The following is an 8855-nucleotide window of genomic DNA, read 5'->3' as shown; positions in this document are numbered from 1 at the left end:
GTTGATTGGCTGCCTCCTACACGCCCCACACGGGATGAAGCCCACAACCCCGGGCATGAGCCCCAACCCAGAATTGAACCTTGACTTCCTGGTTCGTAGGTCAACGCTCAACCACTGAGCTACACCAGCCAGGCAAACACAGGTTTCTAGATGGTCGTTGGGAAGTCCCTGAGGGCTGGCTTTCAGGGCGGCGACACTGTGTTCCATTTCTGAAGAGTCTCAGAGCTTCCAGTGGCCTTTCAGTCACTTTTTTTCCAGGTTGCAAATCCCATTATACGTTGACCAGTCTTGCCTTGTGGCTGTTGAAGTCACATTCTTTTAAAAGAAATGTTTAATCAATAGCTCCTTTTAAAAAGCTGAAGTCATATGTGTTAATAAGTTACTTGTAGGGGTCACTTCAGAGCCTGCCTCCGTTTTTTAAGATAAACAAGTTTATATCAAACAAGTTTGACATGAGACCTTAAAGTTCCTTCCAGCTTCAGGATGGAGCATTCTTCCAACACTCAGTAGAATGTCTCAGAACCCTTAGAAGCTGTTAAGTTGAATATTGGGTAAAAGTGATCCCTTGAAAGGGACCAGGACCCAGAGCCACACAACAGCTCCTGATTTGGGCCAGTGGGCTCCATACCTGGGCAGGTGGGCCCCTCAACACACGCACCTGTGTCTAAAAAGACATTCTTTGAAGTGAACACAGTTTCTGCTATGGCCCTGCCTGTATTGCATCTGTGCAGAATCCCGCACTAGTACCGGTTTAAAGCAGCCCAAGAGAAAACATGACATACAAAGGACAAAGGAAATGATGAGATTTCTTGTAGGAAGCAAGCCAAGCCAGAAGACACCTTTCAAATACTGAAGGGGGAAAAATCTGACATAAAATTCTTTACTCTGTGACATATATTTCAAAATGTATTTTAAAATTGAGGACTTTTACAAACATATAAAAGATAGAAGAATTCATCACAGCCAACCTGCTATACAGGAACCGTGCCAGGGATCCTCCCAGCAGCAGCTGGTGGAAGTCTGACCCACAGGAAGGAATGAGGCAGCCAGAAAAAGTAACTATGTGGGTAAATATAGAGATTGTTCTCTTATTTAAATTATTTTAAAAGATAATGGGCCACTTAAAGCAAAAATAGTAATAATGTTTTGTGGGATTCATGACATACACAGAAGTGAAATGTATGACAACAGTAGTACAAATGCAGGCAAGGGCCATAGCAGAAACTGTTGTAACATTTTTCTACTAAACGTGATGATGTGATATAACCCAAACGTTGACTGAGATCAATTAAAGACAATACTGTAAACCCTACAGCAACCTCTAAAATAAAACAGTTATAGTTATTAGGACACTAGGGAGATAAAATTGAATCATAAAGAACACCCAACGCAAGATAAGGCAGAAAAATGAAAAGAGGAACAAAGAACAGATGAGACAAATAGAAAACCAATAGCAATGTAGTAGATTGAACCCACCCAGCCTTATTAATAATCACATTACATGTAAGTGGCTTAAGACATTCTAATTAAAAAGCAAAGATTGCCAGACTGAATGGAAAAGCAAGACCAAATTAAATGTTGCTTATAAGAAGCCCATTTGAGCATCGACCTATGAACCAGGAGGCCATGGTTCTATTCCTGGTCAGGGCACATGCCTGGGTTCTGGGCTCAATCCCCAGTAGGGGGCGTGCAGGAGGCAGTTGATCAATTACTCTCTCTCATCATTGATGTTTCTCTCTTTCCCTCTCCCCTCTCTGAAATCAATAAAAATACATATTTTTTTAAAAGAGCCCACTTGAAATACAAGGACACAAATAGGTTAAAAAACACATTAAGAGAAGATTCACCATAAAAAGAAAGCTGGACTGACTATATATATAAAAGCCTAAGTGAATGTTTGACCAGTAGCTATAATATGCACTGACCACCAGGGGCAGACGCTCAACGCACGGAAACATGGAACAGACTGATGAATCTCAGAAGGAAGAGGGGAAGAGGGAGGGCAGGAAGAGATTAACCAAAGATCTTTTATTCACACTAGAGGCCTGGTGCATGGATTCATGCACCGGTGGGGTCCCTCGGCCTGGCCTGTAGGGATGGGGCCGAAACCGGCAGTCCGACATCCCTAGAGGGGTCCTATATTGCCAGAGGACATAGGCCAGGCCAAGGGACCCCACCGGTGCATGAATCCGTGCACTGGGCCTCTAGCATTACTATAAGGAAAAGCAGATTTTAGGGTAGGAACATTACCAGGAAATAAAGTATTATAAAAATATAAAAATAAAGTCTTTTCATAAAAATAAAGGTATCAGTTCATTGAAAGGACATAACAATTCTAAATATTTATGTACCCAATAACAGAGCTTCAAAATATATCAAGCAAAGATTGTTAGAAATGCAAAGAGAAACAGTGGAAACCACGGCAGGGGATTCCCACATGTCTCTCAGTAATTGATAGAACAAGTATACAGAAAGTCTGCAAGAATTTTCAGCCAGCTTCAGAAGGACTCACATTCTTTTCAAGAGCTTATAGAACATTTACCCAAGAAAGACAATATTCTGGGCCATAAAACAAGCCTAGATAAATTTAAAACTACTATGTTCTCTAGCCCCAATGGAATTAAAAGCACAAGATCTCTGGGGGGGGGAAAAAAATCTCTAAATATTTTGAAATTAAATATCACATTCTGAAATAATTACTAGATCAAAGAAGAATCAAAGGGAAATTAGTACTTTGAACTAAATGAAAATTAAAACAAAAATTATCAAAATTTGTGATATTTGGCCCTGCTGGTGTGGCTCAGTAGTTGAGCATGGACCTATGAACCAAGAAGTAATGGTTCCGATTCCTGATCAGGGAACATCCCCAGTGTGGGGCGGGCAGGAGGCAGCTAATCAATGATTCTCTCTCATCATTGAAGATTCTATCTCTCTCCCCTTCTCCCTTCCTCTCTGAAATCAATTTTAAAATTTTTCAATTTTTTGTGATATTTGTATAGATGAACGTACAGCTAAAGCAGAAGGTGGACATTCATTGCACTGAAAACCTACACTAGAAAAAAGGTTTCAGTGTCTTCAACATCCACCGTGAGAAACTAAAAAAGCAAATTAAACCCAAAGTAAATGGAATATAATAAATATTAGAGCAAAAAAAAATCAATGTAATAGAAAAAAAGAAAAACAATACAGAAAATTAATAAACTCTAAAGGTTATTCCTAGAGATGGTTAATAAAACTGGTAAACCTCCAGCCAGGATAAGTAGAAAAAGAGAGAAAACATGAATTATGGTACCAGGTATGAGGGAAGTGACATCATTACAGATTCCACACATATTTAAAGCATCATAAGAGAATATTATGGGTAATTTTATGCCATTATTGTCAACAGGACAAAATGGACAAATTCCATAGTTCACTCAAGAAGAAACAGGTAACCTGAGTAGCCCTCTATCTATATAAAAACTTGAATTTGTCATTAAGGCCCTCCCACCAAGAAAACTCAGGGACCAGATGAGTCACAGTGGAGTCCGTCTGACTCTTAGGGAAGAAGCCATACCTGTGTCACACACACCTGGGAACAGAAGTGACCTCAGGCCTCCCAGCTTGGCCCGTGAGGCCATTTACCTTGGATCAGCCCTCAAACTTCAGTGCTGTGGATGTCAGTCTCTTACTAGCTTGCTTTCTTTTTTTGAGCCTCACCAATCAAATCTCCCTTTTATTTTATACATGTGCATGTTTTCTCGTTCACATTTCTTTCCTTCCTTTAGAAATTCGGCTCCTGGTAAATCCTTCAAGATTTATTCAGATAAAATGTCTTTGTTGCACTCTCATTCTGGAGAGAGATGTTTTTATGGGGACTTCCCCTGGTTACCTGCAGGTGTTTCCCTAGAGCCACTGTCGCTTTGGTCGGTGATGTGTCTTCTTTCATCTGAATTTAAGATGTTCTTTCTGACATTTGTGTAGCCCCTTCTTTAGGTACGCAATGCACTTACTTTAACAGTGCATTCGTGTCTTCCATCAACAATAGAAAATTTCAGCCATTTTCTCTCAAATAATGCTGCTTCCACACTTTCTCTCTCCTGCAATTTTGTTCTAATCTCTTAACCTCTTCCTGTTTCAGCCTCTTTGTCTCTGCTGAAGTCTGTGTAGTTTTTTTCAGTTACATCATTTTCCATGTTGCTAATTGTCTCTACTTTGGTACTTAGTTCATCTTACTGAATTTCATCCATTGATACACATAATTCTAGACATTCTGTTTGACTCTCTTTAAATCTTCCTGGTCAGTTATAATAGCCTTGCTCTTCAGTCATACCTTGCCCTCCTGCTTTTGTTTTTAAATAGATGAAACAAATTTGCACTACACTACAAATCTTTTAAGTTGCTGCAGAATTTGGACATCTGTTTCACTGTGTTTTGTGTGTTTCTGCCTACTCTCACGGCACTTCGTTTTCTGTGTTTGGAGGATTCTGATGGTGTGTTCGTAAGTTAATCTTCATCTGTGGAAACCTCCAGACCTAAAATGTAGGTCAGTCCTTCCAGAACGATCCCATATGTCACATCTGCCTGGCAAACACGGGCACAAAATGACTAGCTCTTTCAAGGGTCCTGGCTGAAGGCAAGCATGGGAGACGGGCGTGGAGAGACCAGGCAATGTACATCTCTGAAGGCCAGAGTAAAAAGCCTGGGTTTATTCCAGAATCAATGACAGGCCTTAGCAGGTATGAGGAGGATGTGACGTGCTCTTAGTTGCGATTTTCTTTTTTTTCATATATTTTTATTGATTTCAGGGAGGAAGGGAGAGGGACAGAGAGATAGAAACATCAATGATGAGAGTCATTAATCAGCTGCCTCCTGCACGCCCCACACTGGGGATAGAGGCCGAAACCTGAGCTGACCAGAATCAAACAGTGACCTCCTGGTTCATAGGTTGATGCTCAACCACTGAGCCATGCCGGCGGTGCATTTATGTTTTCCAGAGATCCTTCTAGATGCTCCCTGGAGAAGGGCTAGCAGGAATGGAAGGACTTAGAAGCCTGTTGCAATCATGGCAGAGATGACAGTGGCTAATGTGGCACATGCCAGGGAGAGGTATCGAGGACATTCTCTGGCATGTGGCTCAGTCTTGCTTTCATCTTAAGCAGTGACTGAGTTTACTTGGAAGGAAGTTCAAGTTTTGCTGAAACCGGTTTGGTTCAGTGGATAGAGCGTCGGCCTGCGGACTCAAGGGTCCCGGGTTCGATTCCGGTCGAGGGCATGTGCCCCGGTTGCGGGCACATCCCCGGTGGGGGGTGTGCAAGAGGCGGCTGACCGATGTTTCTCTCTAATCGATGTTTCTGGCTCTCTGTCCCTCTCTCTTCCTCTCCGTAAAAAATCAATAAAATATATTTTAAAAAAGAAAGTTCAAGTTTAGTTCCTCCTTTTATAAAATCACTAGCACTCTTCTCAGAAGAAGCTCTGTCTTTGAGGTCACTGCCTCCTCTCTGTCCCTATCTTCCCCTCACTCTTGCTGGTGGGAATAGACTGCCCCCGGGTCACTGAGTTTCCCAGCCCCAAGTTTCTCCAAGACCCTAGTTAGGACCCTGCTTCTGATGCGCCTCACAGAGGCCCCAGGTCCCCGTGCCTTCCTGGCAGGGAACCAGCACGTGGCTAGGCCGGGAATGTGGTGCTCACAGAGGGAGTGATTAAAGGACTTAATTCTCTAAGTAAATTCCACCTTTTGGCAACCCAGTGGATAATTTTAACTTACTGCTTTCTTAAATTTCATCAAATACCTCTTAAGAGTGCAGAAATCTGAACGTGGGCGGCTAGAGCTGACTGTTTGCCAAGATGCGAGGAGTAAACACTGGCAGCCTCGGGGGTTTTGAGCCCTGAGCTTTTTTATTGGTTTTCATAAGGAGGTTTAAGGTGTAAGAGAAAGTACACAGGAGATGGAAACAGGTCAAGGAGGATTAACGTGATGAAGCCGCCCACGTGGGGATCAAAGGTTTTGTCCAACTAAGAAAGTGGGAAAACATGCCCGTTTTTCCTGGTAGCGGCCAAACTGGGCGAGGCTACAGCATCTGAGTTCCTGTGACTCTTATGACCTGGCAGGGCCATGACCCCAGAGTCCCCACCCTGGGGCACTGGGTGAGCACTGGCCTGGGACTCAGAGACCCTGGGTTTGTGTCCAGGCTCTGCCCCAAATTCTTATGGGGATTTTCAGGAAGCCACCTCCTCTGAACCTGTAAGAAAGTACAATCGCACTTAACCTAGCTACCTCCCAGGGCTGCTCAGCGATAACGAATTTGCTAATGTGCATGAATTTGCATGTGAATTGTAAAGCTCTTAATAAACAAAGACATTATTCGTATTGTTATTTATCTTCACCACTAAGAATTAAATATTCCAGTAACCTCTTTGGCATAATAAAACAGGCACAGAGCAACCACTGTTTTATTACTCTTTTATTGTGCTCACGGAGACATGCCCAGACTCCCCAAAGATAAATCAGATAAACCCAGGATAGAAAATGAACTGGGGGTTGCCCTGAACCCCCCAGGTTGGGGTAACAATAGCAGCTGGAACAATGGGCTCTTGGACAGACAAGTGCAGAGGTTCTATGGGACAGCTCTCCTCCTCCCACCCACACACCAGAGACTCGAGACTCGGGACTCAGATTCACGCAGCCGTGTCCTCTGCTCCATCCCCTCCCCAGCAGGTCCCTTAGCTCTCCCGCTGCTCCTTGCTTCTCCAGAAAACACTTTCTAAACTTGCCTTAAGGTTGTTCCCTCTTTTCAATCCCTGTCTAGTTTGAATGACAGCTCTCCTGACATGTTTCTACTTAGCCAACATTCTCTGAGCTGGAACCTACCTCACAGCCCAAATGCAGGTCCTTGTGTTGTGGCCTCAAACTCTGGCTCTGCCAGCTTCCAATCCAGACCCCCTACTGGATATGTCCCCCAACCCTGAGGTTGTCAAGGCCTCTCAGAACTATGAGAGATCCTCTATCTCACTTATACACCTATCAGAGTGGCTACAGTAAGAACAGTGACACCACCAATGCAGGCAGGGACACAGAGAAACCACATTCTGGGTACACCACTCTACATGGGTGATAAAGTGACAACATCAAACCACCCACACACATACCAGGGTCAGCATCCTGGCTCTGGCTTAATGTTGACTGACTTATGGGAGTTTAACCACTTGGGGGCGCAGGGAGAGAAACCCAACCCGAAGCTGAATGGTTCCTCTAACAGCTGTACTCTGCTGCGCTGAGTGTCCTGGGCAGAATAATGCCCCCAAGATGTCACCTCCTGGTCCTGGAACCTGTCAGTGTGACCTGATCCAGCACAAGGGACTCTGCAGAAGGGATTATGTTAAGGATGTTGGGGGGGGGGGGTGGCCCTGGATTATCCAGTTGGCCCTATATCAGTCAGTCTGAGGGGGCCTTAGGAGAGGGAGTGGAAGAGACTGAGTCAGAGAGCTGGGAGGCTCTCCCAGTGTCTTGTCCTCATGCCTGGTGCTGGGTTTGGGATCGTGCTGGCGTTTTCACAGGCAAGGGCACGCTGTTGCCCGGGTTTTGGTTTTATACTGCTTTGTGGTCAGGTCGATAAGGACGATTTGAATGCATCCCATTATGTCACACTGCATTCATCTGGCCCCATCCTGACCCTCTGAGCCGTCTGGACCCTGATTCTGCAAGCTGGTCTTCCTGCTCCATCCTGGCTTTAGGTCTAAGACACGAGCTGCATGTGTCATCCAGGATGCTGACAAGAGGGTGCCCAGGTGGGGCATGCATTGGGCACTTGGCAGGCTGTCCATTGGGCACAGGCACAGGCAGTACCAGAGCACTTCACTGCGGCTCCCTCCCTCCCCCCACGGGCTATCACTCAGTGCTAAGCCCAACAACCTAATCACTTATTTAGACATCTCCCTAGGCTCAAGTCACACTCACTGGTCTGGAGTTTATGGAATTCTGTCTCCCTCCCTTTGCTCAGATGACTCTTCTACAGGCTTTTCTGTAATCGCTCATGGACTGGCAGCCACAGTGGGCAACACTGCAGGGCAGCTTTGGGACACAGTGGGGTCAGGACTCCTGACTCTCCCCAGGAGGAACCCAGGGTCCAGTACTGTGCACATTGTTGCAAATCTGGGGACATCAGTCTCTTATTCACCATCTCCCAGCGAGCGAATGGTACATCGGTATCCTTGGCTCCTGGCACAGATCTGCTCCATTTAGAAACTTCTGAGTGTAAGGCCCATCCATGTCCTCCCAGAAGACCCCAAATGGGATTTTGTGGTTGTATTTGATCTCAAGCTGACAATGCCTTTTTTTTTTCTTGGAACATTTATCATGTCTCATGAGGCAATGATTTAAGACCATCCATCACTCGCACCTCAGAGCCAGAACGGAAGCTGCAATACTGAAGGGCTCTGGATGTGAACAATTCCATTCAAACTGGAGATTTCCTCACTGTGGACATGGTACTAAGCACACACGCCTGTCATTTTCTGCCTTGGGTCCATCTATCCTTTTATTATTATTATGTTTCATCCTGGTTTCTCCAGGTGAGCCAGAGTAACTTCATTGTTGGAAAAGAACAAATTTCCTGAAGCAGCCCCAAACCTAGAGCTGCACAAGGAGACAACGCTCACTCGGGGACTTGCAGAACAGCAACCCTTCATCCCCAGGATTACCCGGCAGCAGACAGCCCGAGGGCACCATAAATCTGAAACACCATCTGTCTGGGGAGGGAGAGTGGAGGCCTGGAAATGCTAAGGCCATGAACGGGAGCAATTTCCGGAGCAAGTTTCTTCCTGTCGTGCAAGGTTAACATTTGTTCAGCCTTCAGTGTTTGCCAACTCAGATCTGT

The sequence above is a fragment of the Eptesicus fuscus genome, chromosome 4 (genome assembly GCF_027574615.1).
Source record: "Eptesicus fuscus isolate TK198812 chromosome 4, DD_ASM_mEF_20220401, whole genome shotgun sequence".
Taxonomy (NCBI): domain Eukaryota; kingdom Metazoa; phylum Chordata; class Mammalia; order Chiroptera; family Vespertilionidae; genus Eptesicus; species Eptesicus fuscus.
Note: the sequence above shows the minus strand (reverse complement) of the source record.